Here is a 14643-nt window from a genome sequence, read left to right on the forward strand (position 1 = left end):
CGAACCCGACCCGCCAACCTGATTTGGACCCGAATTGCCACCCCTAACTGCAAGCGTGAAGGATTGATTTCATGATAATTTAGAGTTGCGGGATGAGGGAAAAAAACAGGGTGCAAATCAATAACAAAAAAAAATATAAAGTAAATAAATAAAAGGATAAGAGGAAAATGCTTGAATTGACGCTTAAAATGAATTTCGGTCTAGAAAAGCCACACTGCTTCGCAGGACGGGGTAGTTTAAAAGAATAAAGCGAAAGGAACATGGCGGGTGCGATCATACCAGCACTAATGCACCGGATCCCATCAGAACTCCGAAGTTAAGCGTGCTTGGGCGAGAGTAGTACTAGGATGGGTGACCCCCTGGGAAGTCCTCGTGTTGCACCCCTCTCTTTTTTGTTTCGAAATCCAAATTTCCTATTCGTTCTTTATCCTGTAGTAATTTAGCTCCGTCGGAACGATTGCTTAATATTTTGCTTCTTGTCGAAGCGTGAAGGAGGATCTGAAGGCGCGAGACAAATCAGGAACGGTACGGCTCGATCAAAGCCCGGATCGTCGCTCAAATTTGTCGGCGCAAATGTATCACCGCAACTAGGGGTGGCAATTTTCGACACGACCTGAAAACACGACACGAACCTAACACGAAATTAATGGGTTTGGGTTGAGGTTTCGGGAATTCGGGTCAGAATCGGGTTGGACCCGATGAACCCGAAAAGAAAACCGGTCGATTTCGGGTCAACCCGTGGTGACCTGATATGACCCGTTTACGAATTAAAAATAATTTAATAAACATAAAAATAATTTTATCTAACTAAACTAAGTTATTCTTTTTTTCAAAGGCATTAATTACTTAATCCTAAACGAATTTATTTAATTTGTGTGAAGTTGAAATTATTATACTTGGACAAATAATATATTATATTATTTTTCACTTTTGTATTGTTTTAATTTATTTTATATTTTGCTTGGGATAAAACACTTTTACGGTGTTTAATTTATTTTAGATTTGATTTGGAATCATTTATTTAAATTTTTATTACTTGATTATGTAATTAGTTTTGTGAGAAATTGATTTTATTAGAAATTACAGTGATAAATTAATAAATTAAAATTAAGTTTCGGGTCATTTCGGGTCGACCCGCCGCCCCGTAAACCTGAAATTTTCGGGTTCGGGTCAGCATACCTGACCCGTCACGGGTTGGCGGGTCGGGGTTCGGGTCAACAGATTTTCTGGCGGGTCTGTTGACCCGAACCCGACCCGCCAACCTGATTTGGACCCGAATTGCCACCCCTAACTGCAAGCGTGAAGGATTGATTTCATGATAATTTAGAGTTGCGGGATGAGGGAAAAAAACAGGGTGCAAATCAATAACAAAAAAAAATATAAAGTAAATAAATAAAAGGATAAGAGGAAAATGCTTGAATTGACGCTTAAAATGAATTTCGGTCTAGAAAAGCCACACTGCTTCGCAGGACGGGGTAGTTTAAAAGAATAAAGCGAAAGGAACATGGCGGGTGCGATCATACCAGCACTAATGCACCGGATCCCATCAGAACTCCGAAGTTAAGCGTGCTTGGGCGAGAGTAGTACTAGGATGGGTGACCCCCTGGGAAGTCCTCGTGTTGCACCCCTCTCTTTTTTGTTTCGAAATCCAAATTTCCTATTCGTTCTTTATCCTGTAGTAATTTAGCTCCGTCGGAACGATTGCTTAATATTTTGCTTCTTGTCGAAGCGTGAAGGAGGATCTGAAGGCGCGAGACAAATCAGGAACGGTACGGCTCGATCAAAGCCCGGATCGTCGCTCAAATTTGTCGGCGCAAATGTATCACCGCAACCAGGGGTGGCAATTTTCGACACGACCTGAAAACACGACACGAACCTAACACGAAATTAATGGGTTTGGGTTGAGGTTTCGGGAATTCGGGTCAGAATCGGGTTGGACCCGATGAACCCGAAAAGAAAACCGGTCGATTTCGGGTCAACCCGTGGTGACCTGATATGACCCGTTTACGAATTAAAAATAATTTAATAAACATAAAATAATTTTATCTAACTAAACTAAGTTATTCTTTTTTTCAAAGGCATTAATTACTTAATCCTAAACGAATTTATTTAATTTGTGTGAAGTTGAAATTATTATACTTGGACAAATAATATATTATATTATTTTTCACTTTTGTATTGTTTTAATTTATTTTATATTTTGCTTGGGATAAAACACTTTTACGGTGTTTAATTTATTTTAGATTTGATTTGGAATCATTTATTTAAATTTTTATTACTTGATTATGTAATTAGTTTTGTGAGAAATTGATTTTATCAGAAATTACAGTGATAAATTAATAAATTAAAATTAAGTTTCGGGTCATTTCGGGTCGACCCGCCGCCCCGTAAACCTGAAATTTTCGGGTTCGGGTCAGCATACCTGACCCGTCACGGGTTGGCGGGTCGGGGTTCGGGTCAACAGATTTTCTGGCGGGTCTGTTGACCCGAACCCGACCCGCCAACCTGATTTGGACCCGAATTGCCACCCCTAACTGCAAGCGTGAAGGATTGATTTCATGATAATTTAGAGTTGCGGGATGAGGGAAAAAAACAGGGTGCAAATCAATAACAAAAAAAAATATAAAGTAAATAAATAAAAGGATAAGAGGAAAATGCTTGAATTGACGCTTAAAATGAATTTCGGTCTAGAAAAGCCACACTGCTTCGCAGGACGGGGTAGTTTAAAAGAATAAAGCGAAAGGAACATGGCGGGTGCGATCATACCAGCACTAATGCACCGGATCCCATCAGAACTCCGAAGTTAAGCGTGCTTGGGCGAGAGTAGTACTAGGATGGGTGACCCCCTGGGAAGTCCTCGTGTTGCACCCCTCTCTTTTTTGTTTCGAAATCCAAATTTCCTATTCGTTCTTTATCCTGTAGTAATTTAGCTCCGTCGGAACGATTGCTTAATATTTTGCTTCTTGTCGAAGCGTGAAGGAGGATCTGAAGGCGCGAGACAAATCAGGAACGGTACGGCTCGATCAAAGCCCGGATCGTCGCTCAAATTTGTCGGTGCAAATGTATCACCGCAACTAGGGGTGGCAATTTTCGACACGACCTGAAAACACGACACGAACCTAACACGAAATTAATGGGTTTGGGTTGAGGTTTCGGGAATTCGGGTCAGAATCGGGTTGGACCCGATGAACCCGAAAAGAAAACCGGTCGATTTCGGGTCAACCCGTGGTGACCTGATATGACCCGATATGACCCGTTTACGAATTAAAAATAATTTAATAAACATAAAAATAATTTTATCTAACTAAACTAAGTTATTCTTTTTTTCAAAGGCATTAATTACTTAATCCTAAACGAATTTATTTAATTTGTGTGAAGTTGAAATTATTATACTTGGACAAATAATATATTATATTATTTTTCACTTTTGTATTGTTTTAATTTATTTTATATTTTGCTTGGGATAAAACACTTTTACGGTGTTTAATTTATTTTAGATTTGATTTGGAATCATTTATTTAAATTTTTATTACTTGATTATGTAATTAGTTTTGTGAGAAATTGATTTTATTAGAAATTACAGTGATAAATTAATAAATTAAAATTAAGTTTCGGGTCATTTCGGGTCGACCCGCCGCCCCGTAAACCTGAAATTTTCGGGTTCGGGTCAGCATACCTGACCCGTCACGGGTTGGCGGGTCGGGGTTCGGGTCAACAGATTTTCTGGCGGGTCTGTTGACCCGAACCCGACCCGCCAACCTGATTTGGACCCGAATTGCCACCCCTAACTGCAAGCGTGAAGGATTGATTTCATGATAATTTAGAGTTGCGGGATGAGGGAAAAAAACAGGGTGCAAATCAATAACAAAAAAAAATATAAAGTAACTAAATAAAAGGATAAGAGGAAAATGCTTGAATTGACGCTTAAAATGAATTTCGGTCTAGAAAAGCCACACTGCTTCGCAGGACGGGGTAGTTTAAAAGAATAAAGCGAAAGGAACATGGCGGGTGCGATCATACCAGCACTAATGCACCGGATCCCATCAGAACTCCGAAGTTAAGCGTGCTTGGGCGAGAGTAGTACTAGGATGGGTGACCCCCTGGGAAGTCCTCGTGTTGCACCCCTCTCTTTTTTGTTTCGAAATCCAAATTTCCTATTCGATCTTTATCCTGTAGTAATTTAGCTCCGTCGGAACGATTGCTTAATATTTTGCTTCTTGTCGAAGCGTGAAGGAGGATCTGAAGGCGCGAGACAAATCAGGAACGGTACGGCTCGATCAAAGCCCGGATCGTCGCTCAAATTTGTCGGCGCAAATGTATCACCGCAACTAGGGGTGGCAATTTTCGACACGACCTGAAAACACGACACGAACCTAACACGAAATTAATGGGTTTGGGTTGAGGTTTCGGGAATTCGGGTCAGAATCGGGTTGGACCCGATGAACCCGAAAAGAAAACCGGTCGATTTCGGGTCAACCCGTGGTGACCTGATATGACCCGTTTACGAATTAAAAATAATTTAATAAACATAAAATAATTTTATCTAACTAAACTAAGTTATTCTTTTTTTCAAAGGCATTAATTACTTAATCCTAAACGAATTTATTTAATTTGTGTGAAGTTGAAATTATTATACTTGGACAAATAATATATTATATTATTTTTCACTTTTGTATTGTTTTAATTTATTTTATATTTTGCTTGGGATAAAACACTTTTACGGTGTTTAATTTATTTTAGATTTGATTTGGAATCATTTATTTAAATTTTTATTACTTGATTATGTAATTAGTTTTGTGAGAAATTGATTTTATCAGAAATTACAGTGATAAATTAATAAATTAAAATTAAGTTTCGGGTCATTTCGGGTCGACCCGCCGCCCCGTAAACCTGAAATTTTCGGGTTCGGGTCAGCATACCTGACCCGTCACGGGTTGGCGGGTCGGGGTTCGGGTCAACAGATTTTCTGGCGGGTCTGTTGACCCGAACCCGACCCGCCAACCTGATTTGGACCCGAATTGCCACCCCTAACTGCAAGCGTGAAGGATTGATTTCATGATAATTTAGAGTTGCGGGATGAGGGAAAAAAACAGGGTGCAAATCAATAACAAAAAAAAATATAAAGTAAATAAATAAAAGGATAAGAGGAAAATGCTTGAATTGACGCTTAAAATGAATTTCGGTCTAGAAAAGCCACACTGCTTCGCAGGACGGGGTAGTTTAAAAGAATAAAGCGAAAGGAACATGGCGGGTGCGATCATACCAGCACTAATGCACCGGATCCCATCAGAACTCCGAAGTTAAGCGTGCTTGGGCGAGAGTAGTACTAGGATGGGTGACCCCCTGGGAAGTCCTCGTGTTGCACCCCTCTCTTTTTTGTTTCGAAATCCAAATTTCCTATTCGTTCTTTATCCTGTAGTAATTTAGCTCCGTCGGAACGATTGCTTAATATTTTGCTTCTTGTCGAAGCGTGAAGGAGGATCTGAAGGCGCGAGACAAATCAGGAACGGTACGGCTCGATCAAAGCCCGGATCGTCGCTCAAATTTGTCGGTGCAAATGTATCACCGCAACTAGGGGTGGCAATTTTCGACACGACCTGAAAACACGACACGAACCTAACACGAAATTAATGGGTTTGGGTTGAGGTTTCGGGAATTCGGGTCAGAATCGGGTTGGACCCGATGAACCCGAAAAGAAAACCGGTCGATTTCGGGTCAACCCGTGGTGACCTGATATGACCCGATATGACCCGTTTACGAATTAAAAATAATTTAATAAACATAAAAATAATTTTATCTAACTAAACTAAGTTATTCTTTTTTTCAAAGGCATTAATTACTTAATCCTAAACGAATTTATTTAATTTGTGTGAAGTTGAAATTATTATACTTGGACAAATAATATATTATATTATTTTTCACTTTTGTATTGTTTTAATTTATTTTATATTTTGCTTGGGATAAAACACTTTTACGGTGTTTAATTTATTTTAGATTTGATTTGGAATCATTTATTTAAATTTTTATTACTTGATTATGTAATTAGTTTTGTGAGAAATTGATTTTATTAGAAATTACAGTGATAAATTAATAAATTAAAATTAAGTTTCGGGTCATTTCGGGTCGACCCGCCGCCCCGTAAACCTGAAATTTTCGGGTTCGGGTCAGCATACCTGACCCGTCACGGGTTGGCGGGTCGGGGTTCGGGTCAACAGATTTTCTGGCGGGTCTGTTGACCCGAACCCGACCCGCCAACCTGATTTGGACCCGAATTGCCACCCCTAACTGCAAGCGTGAAGGATTGATTTCATGATAATTTAGAGTTGCGGGATGAGGGAAAAAAACAGGGTGCAAATCAATAACAAAAAAAAATATAAAGTAACTAAATAAAAGGATAAGAGGAAAATGCTTGAATTGACGCTTAAAATGAATTTCGGTCTAGAAAAGCCACACTGCTTCGCAGGACGGGGTAGTTTAAAAGAATAAAGCGAAAGGAACATGGCGGGTGCGATCATACCAGCACTAATGCACCGGATCCCATCAGAACTCCGAAGTTAAGCGTGCTTGGGCGAGAGTAGTACTAGGATGGGTGACCCCCTGGGAAGTCCTCGTGTTGCACCCCTCTCTTTTTTGTTTCGAAATCCAAATTTCCTATTCGATCTTTATCCTGTAGTAATTTAGCTCCGTCGGAACGATTGCTTAATATTTTGCTTCTTGTCGAAGCGTGAAGGAGGATCTGAAGGCGCGAGACAAATCAGGAACGGTACGGCTCGATCAAAGCCCGGATCGTCGCTCAAATTTGTCGGCGCAAATGTATCACCGCAACTAGGGGTGGCAATTTTCGACACGACCTGAAAACACGACACGAACCTAACACGAAATTAATGGGTTTGGGTTGAGGTTTCGGGAATTCGGGTCAGAATCGGGTTGGACCCGATGAACCCGAAAAGAAAACCGGTCGATTTCGGGTCAACCCGTGGTGACCTGATATGACCCGTTTACGAATTAAAAATAATTTAATAAACATAAAAATAATTTTATCTAACTAAACTAAGTTATTCTTTTTTTCAAAGGCATTAATTACTTAATCCTAAACGAATTTATTTAATTTGTGTGAAGTTGAAATTATTATACTTGGACAAATAATATATTATATTATTTTTCACTTTTGTATTGTTTTAATTTATTTTATATTTTGCTTGGGATAAAACACTTTTACGGTGTTTAATTTATTTTAGATTTGATTTGGAATCATTTATTTAAATTTTTATTACTTGATTATGTAATTAGTTTTGTGAGAAATTGATTTTATTAGAAATTACAGTGATAAATTAATAAATTAAAATTAAGTTTCGGGTCATTTCGGGTCGACCCGCCGCCCCGTAAACCTGAAATTTTCGGGTTCGGGTCAGCATACCTGACCCGTCACGGGTTGGCGGGTCGGGGTTCGGGTCAACAGATTTTCTGGCGGGTCTGTTGACCCGAACCCGACCCGCCAACCTGATTTGGACCCGAATTGCCACCCCTAACTGCAAGCGTGAAGGATTGATTTCATGATAATTTAGAGTTGCGGGATGAGGGAAAAAACAGGGTGCAAATCAATAACAAAAAAAAATATAAAGTAAATAAATAAAAGGATAAGAGGAAAATGCTTGAATTGACGCTTAAAATGAATTTCGGTCTAGAAAAGCCACACTGCTTCGCAGGACGGGGTAGTTTAAAAGAATAAAGCGAAAGGAACATGGCGGGTGCGATCATACCAGCACTAATGCACCGGATCCCATCAGAACTCCGAAGTTAAGCGTGCTTGGGCGAGAGTAGTACTAGGATGGGTGACCCCCTGGGAAGTCCTCGTGTTGCACCCCTCTCTTTTTTGTTTCGAAATCCAAATTTCCTATTCGTTCTTTATCCTGTAGTAATTTAGCTCCGTCGGAACGATTGCTTAATATTTTGCTTCTTGTCGAAGCGTGAAGGAGGATCTGAAGGCGCGAGACAAATCAGGAACGGTACGGCTCGATCAAAGCCCGGATCGTCGCTCAAATTTGTCGGCGCAAATGTATCACCGCAACTAGGGGTGGCAATTTTCGACACGACCTGAAAACACGACACGAACCTAACACGAAATTAATGGGTTTGGGTTGAGGTTTCGGGAATTCGGGTCAGAATCGGGTTGGACCCGATGAACCCGAAAAGAAAACCGGTCGATTTCGGGTCAACCCGTGGTGACCTGATATGACCCGTTTACGAATTAAAAATAATTTAATAAACATAAAAATAATTTTATCTAACTAAACTAAGTTATTCTTTTTTTCAAAGGCATTAATTACTTAATCCTAAACGAATTTATTTAATTTGTGTGAAGTTGAAATTATTATACTTGGACAAATAATATATTATATTATTTTTCACTTTTGTATTGTTTTAATTTATTTTATATTTTGCTTGGGATAAAACACTTTTACGGTGTTTAATTTATTTTAGATTTGATTTGGAATCATTTATTTAAATTTTAATTACTTGATTATGTAATTAGTTTTGTGAGAAATTGATTTTATTAGAAATTACAGTGATAAATTAATAAATTAAAATTAAGTTTCGGGTCATTTCGGGTCGACCCGCCGCCCCGTAAACCTGAAATTTTCGGGTTCGGGTCAGCATACCTGACCCGTCACGGGTTGGCGGGTCGGGGTTCGGGTCAACAGATTTTCTGGCGGGTCTGTTGACCCGAACCCGACCCGCCAACCTGATTTGGACCCGAATTGCCACCCCTAACTGCAAGCGTGAAGGATTGATTTCATGATAATTTAGAGTTGCGGGATGAGGGAAAAAAACAGGGTGCAAATCAATAACAAAAAAAAATATAAAGTAAATAAATAAAAGGATAAGAGGAAAATGCTTGAATTGACGCTTAAAATGAATTTCGGTCTAGAAAAGCCACACTGCTTCGCAGGACGGGGTAGTTTAAAAGAATAAAGCGAAAGGAACATGGCGGGTGCGATCATACCAGCACTAATGCACCGGATCCCATCAGAACTCCGAAGTTAAGCGTGCTTGGGCGAGAGTAGTACTAGGATGGGTGACCCCCTGGGAAGTCCTCGTGTTGCACCCCTCTCTTTTTTGTTTCGAAATCCAAATTTCCTATTCGTTCTTTATCCTGTAGTAATTTAGCTCCGTCGGAACGATTGCTTAATATTTTGCTTCTTGTCGAAGCGTGAAGGAGGATCTGAAGGCGCGAGACAAATCAGGAACGGTACGGCTCGATCAAAGCCCGGATCGTCGCTCAAATTTGTCGGCGCAAATGTATCACCGCAACTAGGGGTGGCAATTTTCGACACGACCTGAAAACACGACACGAACCTAACACGAAATTAATGGGTTTGGGTTGAGGTTTCGGGAATTCGGGTCAGAATCGGGTTGGACCCGATGAACCCGAAAAGAAAACCGGTCGATTTCGGGTCAACCCGTGGTGACCTGATATGACCCGTTTACGAATTAAAAATAATTTAATAAACATAAAATAATTTTATCTAACTAAACTAAGTTATTCTTTTTTTCAAAGGCATTAATTACTTAATCCTAAACGAATTTATTTAATTTGTGTGAAGTTGAAATTATTATACTTGGACAAATAATATATTATATTATTTTTCACTTTTGTATTGTTTTAATTTATTTTATATTTTGCTTGGGATAAAACACTTTTACGGTGTTTAATTTATTTTAGATTTGATTTGGAATCATTTATTTAAATTTTTATTACTTGATTATGTAATTAGTTTTGTGAGAAATTGATTTTATCAGAAATTACAGTGATAAATTAATAAATTAAAATTAAGTTTCGGGTCATTTCGGGTCGACCCGCCGCCCCGTAAACCTGAAATTTTCGGGTTCGGGTCAGCATACCTGACCCGTCACGGGTTGGCGGGTCGGGGTTCGGGTCAACAGATTTTCTGGCGGGTCTGTTGACCCGAACCCGACCCGCCAACCTGATTTGGACCCGAATTGCCACCCCTAACTACAAGCGTGAAGGATTGATTTCATGATAATTTAGAGTTGCGGGATGAGGGAAAAAAACAGGGTGCAAATCAATAACAAAAAAAAATATAAAGTAAATAAATAAAAGGATAAGAGGAAAATGCTTGAATTGACGCTTAAAATGAATTTCGGTCTAGAAAAGCCACACTGCTTCGCAGGACGGGGTAGTTTAAAAGAATAAAGCGAAAGGAACATGGCGGGTGCGATCATACCAGCACTAATGCACCGGATCCCATCAGAACTCCGAAGTTAAGCGTGCTTGGGCGAGAGTAGTACTAGGATGGGTGACCCCCTGGGAAGTCCTCGTGTTGCATCCCTCTCTTTTTTGTTTCGAAATCCAAATTTCCTATTCGTTCTTTATCCTGTAGTAATTTAGCTCCGTCGGAACGATTGCTTAATATTTTGCTTCTTGTCGAAGCGTGAAGGAGGATCTGAAGGCGCGAGACAAATCAGGAACGGTACGGCTCGATCAAAGCCCGGATCGTCGCTCAAATTTGTCGGCGCAAATGTATCACCGCAACTAGGGGTGGCAATTTTCGACACGACCTGAAAACACGACACGAACCTAACACGAAATTAATGGGTTTGGGTTGAGGTTTCGGGAATTCGGGTCAGAATCGGGTTGGACCCGATGAACCCGAAAAGAAAACCGGTCGATTTCGGGTCAACCCGTGGTGACCTGATATGACCCGTTTACGAATTAAAAATAATTTAATAAACATAAAAATAATTTTATCTAACTAAACTAAGTTATTCTTTTTTTCAAAGGCATTAATTACTTAATCCTAAACGAATTTATTTAATTTGTGTGAAGTTGAAATTATTATACTTGGACAAATAATATATTATATTATTTTTCACTTTTGTATTGTTTTAATTTATTTTATATTTTGCTTGGGATAAAACACTTTTACGGTGTTTAATTTATTTTAGATTTGATTTGGAATCATTTATTTAAATTTTTATTACTTGATTATGTAATTAGTTTTGTGAGAAATTGATTTTATTAGAAATTACAGTGATAAATTAATAAATTAAAATTAAGTTTCGGGTCATTTCGGGTCGACCCGCCGCCCCGTAAACCTGAAATTTTCGGGTTCGGGTCAGCATACCTGACCCGTCACGGGTTGGCGGGTCGGGGTTCGGGTCAACAGATTTTCTGGCGGGTCTGTTGACCCGAACCCGACCCGCCAACCTGATTTGGACCCGAATTGCCACCCCTAACTGCAAGCGTGAAGGATTGATTTCATGATAATTTAGAGTTGCGGGATGAGGGAAAAAAACAGGGTGCAAATCAATAACAAAAAAAAATATAAAGTAACTAAATAAAAGGATAAGAGGAAAATGCTTGAATTGACGCTTAAAATGAATTTCGGTCTAGAAAAGCCACACTGCTTCGCAGGACGGGGTAGTTTAAAAGAATAAAGCGAAAGGAACATGGCGGGTGCGATCATACCAGCACTAATGCACCGGATCCCATCAGAACTCCGAAGTTAAGCGTGCTTGGGCGAGAGTAGTACTAGGATGGGTGACCCCCTGGGAAGTCCTCGTGTTGCACCCCTCTCTTTTTTGTTTCGAAATCCAAATTTCCTATTCGTTCTTTATCCTGTAGTAATTTAGCTCCGTCGGAACGATTGCTTAATATTTTGCTTCTTGTCGAAGCGTGAAGGAGGATCTGAAGGCGCGAGACAAATCAGGAACGGTACGGCTCGATCAAAACCCGGATCGTCGCTCAAATTTGTCGGCGCAAATGTATCACCGCAACTAGGGGTGGCAATTTTCGACACGACCTGAAAACACGACACGAACCTAACACGAAATTAATGGGTTTGGGTTGAGGTTTCGGGAATTCGGGTTGGACCCGATGAACCCGAAAAGAAAACCGGTCGATTTCGGGTCAACCCGTGGTGACCTGATATGACCCGTTTACGAATTAAAAATAATTTAATAAACATAAAAATAATTTTATCTAACTAAACTAAGTTATTCTTTTTTTCAAAGGCATTAATTACTTAATCCTAAACGAATTTATTTAATTTGTGTGAAGTTGAAATTATTATACTTGGACAAATAATATATTATATTATTTTTCACTTTTGTATTGTTTTAATTTATTTTATATTTTGCTTGGGATAAAACACTTTTACGGTGTTTAATTTATTTTAGATTTGATTTGGAATCATTTATTTAAATTTTTATTACTTGATTATGTAATTAGTTTTGTGAGAAATTGATTTTATTAGAAATTACAGTGATAAATTAATAAATTAAAATTAAGTTTCGGGTCATTTCGGGTCGACCCGCCGCCCCGTAAACCTGAAATTTTCGGGTTCGGGTCAGCATACCTGACCCGTCACGGGTTGGCGGGTCGGGGTTCGGGTCAACAGATTTTCTGGCGGGTCTGTTGACCCGAACCCGACCCGCCAACCTGATTTGGACCCGAATTGCCACCCCTAACTGCAAGCGTGAAGGATTGATTTCATGATAATTTAGAGTTGCGGGATGAGGGAAAAAAACAGGGTGCAAATCAATAACAAAAAAAAATATAAAGTAACTAAATAAAAGGATAAGAGGAAAATGCTTGAATTGACGCTTAAAATGAATTTCGGTCTAGAAAAGCCACACTGCTTCGCAGGACGGGGTAGTTTAAAAGAATAAAGCGAAAGGAACATGGCGGGTGCGATCATACCAGCACTAATGCACCGGATCCCATCAGAACTCCGAAGTTAAGCGTGCTTGGGCGAGAGTAGTACTAGGATGGGTGACCCCCTGGGAAGTCCTCGTGTTGCACCCCTCTCTTTTTTGTTTCGAAATCCAAATTTCCTATTCGATCTTTATCCTGTAGTAATTTAGCTCCGTCGGAACGATTGCTTAATATTTTGCTTCTTGTCGAAGCGTGAAGGAGGATCTGAAGGCGCGAGACAAATCAGGAACGGTACGGCTCGATCAAAGCCCGGATCGTCGCTCAAATTTGTCGGCGCAAATGTATCACCGCAACTAGGGGTGGCAATTTTCGACACGACCTGAAAACACGACACGAACCTAACACGAAATTAATGGGTTTGGGTTGAGGTTTCGGGAATTCGGGTCAGAATCGGGTTGGACCCGATGAACCCGAAAAGAAAACCGGTCGATTTCGGGTCAACCCGTGGTGACCTGATATGACCCGTTTACGAATTAAAAATAATTTAATAAACATAAAAATAATTTTATCTAACTAAACTAAGTTATTCTTTTTTTCAAAGGCATTAATTACTTAATCCTAAACGAATTTATTTAATTTGTGTGAAGTTGAAATTATTATACTTGGACAAATAATATATTATATTATTTTTCACTTTTGTATTGTTTTAATTTATTTTATATTTTGCTTGGGATAAAACACTTTTACGGTGTTTAATTTATTTTAGATTTGATTTGGAATCATTTATTTAAATTTTTATTACTTGATTATGTAATTAGTTTTGTGAGAAATTGATTTTATTAGAAATTACAGTGATAAATTAATAAATTAAAATTAAGTTTCGGGTCATTTCGGGTCGACCCGCCGCCCCGTAAACCTGAAATTTTCGGGTTCGGGTCAGCATACCTGACCCGTCACGGGTTGGCGGGTCGGGGTTCGGGTCAACAGATTTTCTGGCGGGTCTGTTGACCCGAACCCGACCCGCCAACCTGATTTGGACCCGAATTGCCACCCCTAACTGCAAGCGTGAAGGATTGATTTCATGATAATTTAGAGTTGCGGGATGAGGGAAAAAAACAGGGTGCAAATCAATAACAAAAAAAAATATAAAGTAAATAAATAAAAGGATAAGAGGAAAATGCTTGAATTGACGCTTAAAATGAATTTCGGTCTAGAAAAGCCACACTGCTTCGCAGGACGGGGTAGTTTAAAAGAATAAAGCGAAAGGAACATGGCGGGTGCGATCATACCAGCACTAATGCACCGGATCCCATCAGAACTCCGAAGTTAAGCGTGCTTGGGCGAGAGTAGTACTAGGATGGGTGACCCCCTGGGAAGTCCTCGTGTTGCACCCCTCTCTTTTTTGTTTCGAAATCCAAATTTCCTATTCGTTCTTTATCCTGTAGTAATTTAGCTCCGTCGGAACGATTGCTTAATATTTTGCTTCTTGTCGAAGCGTGAAGGAGGATCTGAAGGCGCGAGACAAATCAGGAACGGTACGGCTCGATCAAAGCCCGGATCGTCGCTCAAATTTGTCGGCGCAAATGTATCACCGCAACTAGGGGTGGCAATTTTCGACACGACCTGAAAACACGACACGAACCTAACACGAAATTAATGGGTTTGGGTTGAGGTTTCGGGAATTCGGGTCAGAATCGGGTTGGACCCGATGAACCCGAAAAGAAAACCGGTCGATTTCGGGTCAACCCGTGGTGACCTGATATGACCCGTTTACGAATTAAAAATAATTTAATAAACATAAAAATAATTTTATCTAACTAAACTAAGTTATTCTTTTTTTCAAAGGCATTAATTACTTAATCCTAAACGAATTTATTTAATTTGTGTGAAGTTGAAATTATTATACTTGGACAAATAATATATTATATTATTTTTCACTTTTGTATTGTTTTAATTTATTTTAT

General features: G+C 39.5%; 12 non-coding genes across 12 annotated transcripts; all 12 read left to right on the forward strand.

Annotated features, from left to right (window-relative positions):
• The first annotated feature begins 265 nt into the window (after positions 1-265).
• On the forward strand, positions 266-384 carry LOC140025402 (5S ribosomal RNA). Its single transcript, XR_011829345.1, has one exon. It is a non-coding gene; the product is annotated as a 5S ribosomal RNA (ribosomal RNA).
• A 1125-nt stretch (positions 385-1509) lies between these two features.
• LOC140025414 (5S ribosomal RNA) lies at positions 1510-1628 on the forward strand. Its single transcript, XR_011829357.1, has one exon. It is a non-coding gene; the product is annotated as a 5S ribosomal RNA (ribosomal RNA).
• Positions 1629-2752: 1124 nt separating this feature from the next.
• Positions 2753-2871, forward strand: LOC140025425 (5S ribosomal RNA). Its single transcript, XR_011829368.1, has one exon. It is a non-coding gene; the product is annotated as a 5S ribosomal RNA (ribosomal RNA).
• Positions 2872-4006: 1135 nt separating this feature from the next.
• LOC140025436 (5S ribosomal RNA) lies at positions 4007-4125 on the forward strand. Its single transcript, XR_011829379.1, has one exon. It is a non-coding gene; the product is annotated as a 5S ribosomal RNA (ribosomal RNA).
• Positions 4126-5249: 1124 nt separating this feature from the next.
• On the forward strand, positions 5250-5368 carry LOC140025447 (5S ribosomal RNA). The gene has a single exon (XR_011829390.1). It is a non-coding gene; the product is annotated as a 5S ribosomal RNA (ribosomal RNA).
• A 1135-nt stretch (positions 5369-6503) lies between these two features.
• LOC140025458 (5S ribosomal RNA) lies at positions 6504-6622 on the forward strand. Its single transcript, XR_011829401.1, has one exon. It is a non-coding gene; the product is annotated as a 5S ribosomal RNA (ribosomal RNA).
• Positions 6623-7746: 1124 nt separating this feature from the next.
• LOC140025469 (5S ribosomal RNA) lies at positions 7747-7865 on the forward strand. Its single transcript, XR_011829412.1, has one exon. It is a non-coding gene; the product is annotated as a 5S ribosomal RNA (ribosomal RNA).
• A 1125-nt stretch (positions 7866-8990) lies between these two features.
• On the forward strand, positions 8991-9109 carry LOC140025480 (5S ribosomal RNA). Its single transcript, XR_011829423.1, has one exon. It is a non-coding gene; the product is annotated as a 5S ribosomal RNA (ribosomal RNA).
• Positions 9110-10233: 1124 nt separating this feature from the next.
• On the forward strand, positions 10234-10352 carry LOC140030002 (5S ribosomal RNA). The gene has a single exon (XR_011833916.1). It is a non-coding gene; the product is annotated as a 5S ribosomal RNA (ribosomal RNA).
• A 1125-nt stretch (positions 10353-11477) lies between these two features.
• Positions 11478-11596, forward strand: LOC140025491 (5S ribosomal RNA). The gene has a single exon (XR_011829434.1). It is a non-coding gene; the product is annotated as a 5S ribosomal RNA (ribosomal RNA).
• Positions 11597-12710: 1114 nt separating this feature from the next.
• Positions 12711-12829, forward strand: LOC140025502 (5S ribosomal RNA). Its single transcript, XR_011829445.1, has one exon. It is a non-coding gene; the product is annotated as a 5S ribosomal RNA (ribosomal RNA).
• Positions 12830-13954: 1125 nt separating this feature from the next.
• On the forward strand, positions 13955-14073 carry LOC140025513 (5S ribosomal RNA). The gene has a single exon (XR_011829456.1). It is a non-coding gene; the product is annotated as a 5S ribosomal RNA (ribosomal RNA).
• Positions 14074-14643: the final 570 nt, after the last annotated feature.

This window comes from Coffea arabica, chromosome 11e, assembly GCF_036785885.1.
Source record: "Coffea arabica cultivar ET-39 chromosome 11e, Coffea Arabica ET-39 HiFi, whole genome shotgun sequence".
Lineage (NCBI taxonomy): Eukaryota > Viridiplantae > Streptophyta > Magnoliopsida > Gentianales > Rubiaceae > Coffea > Coffea arabica.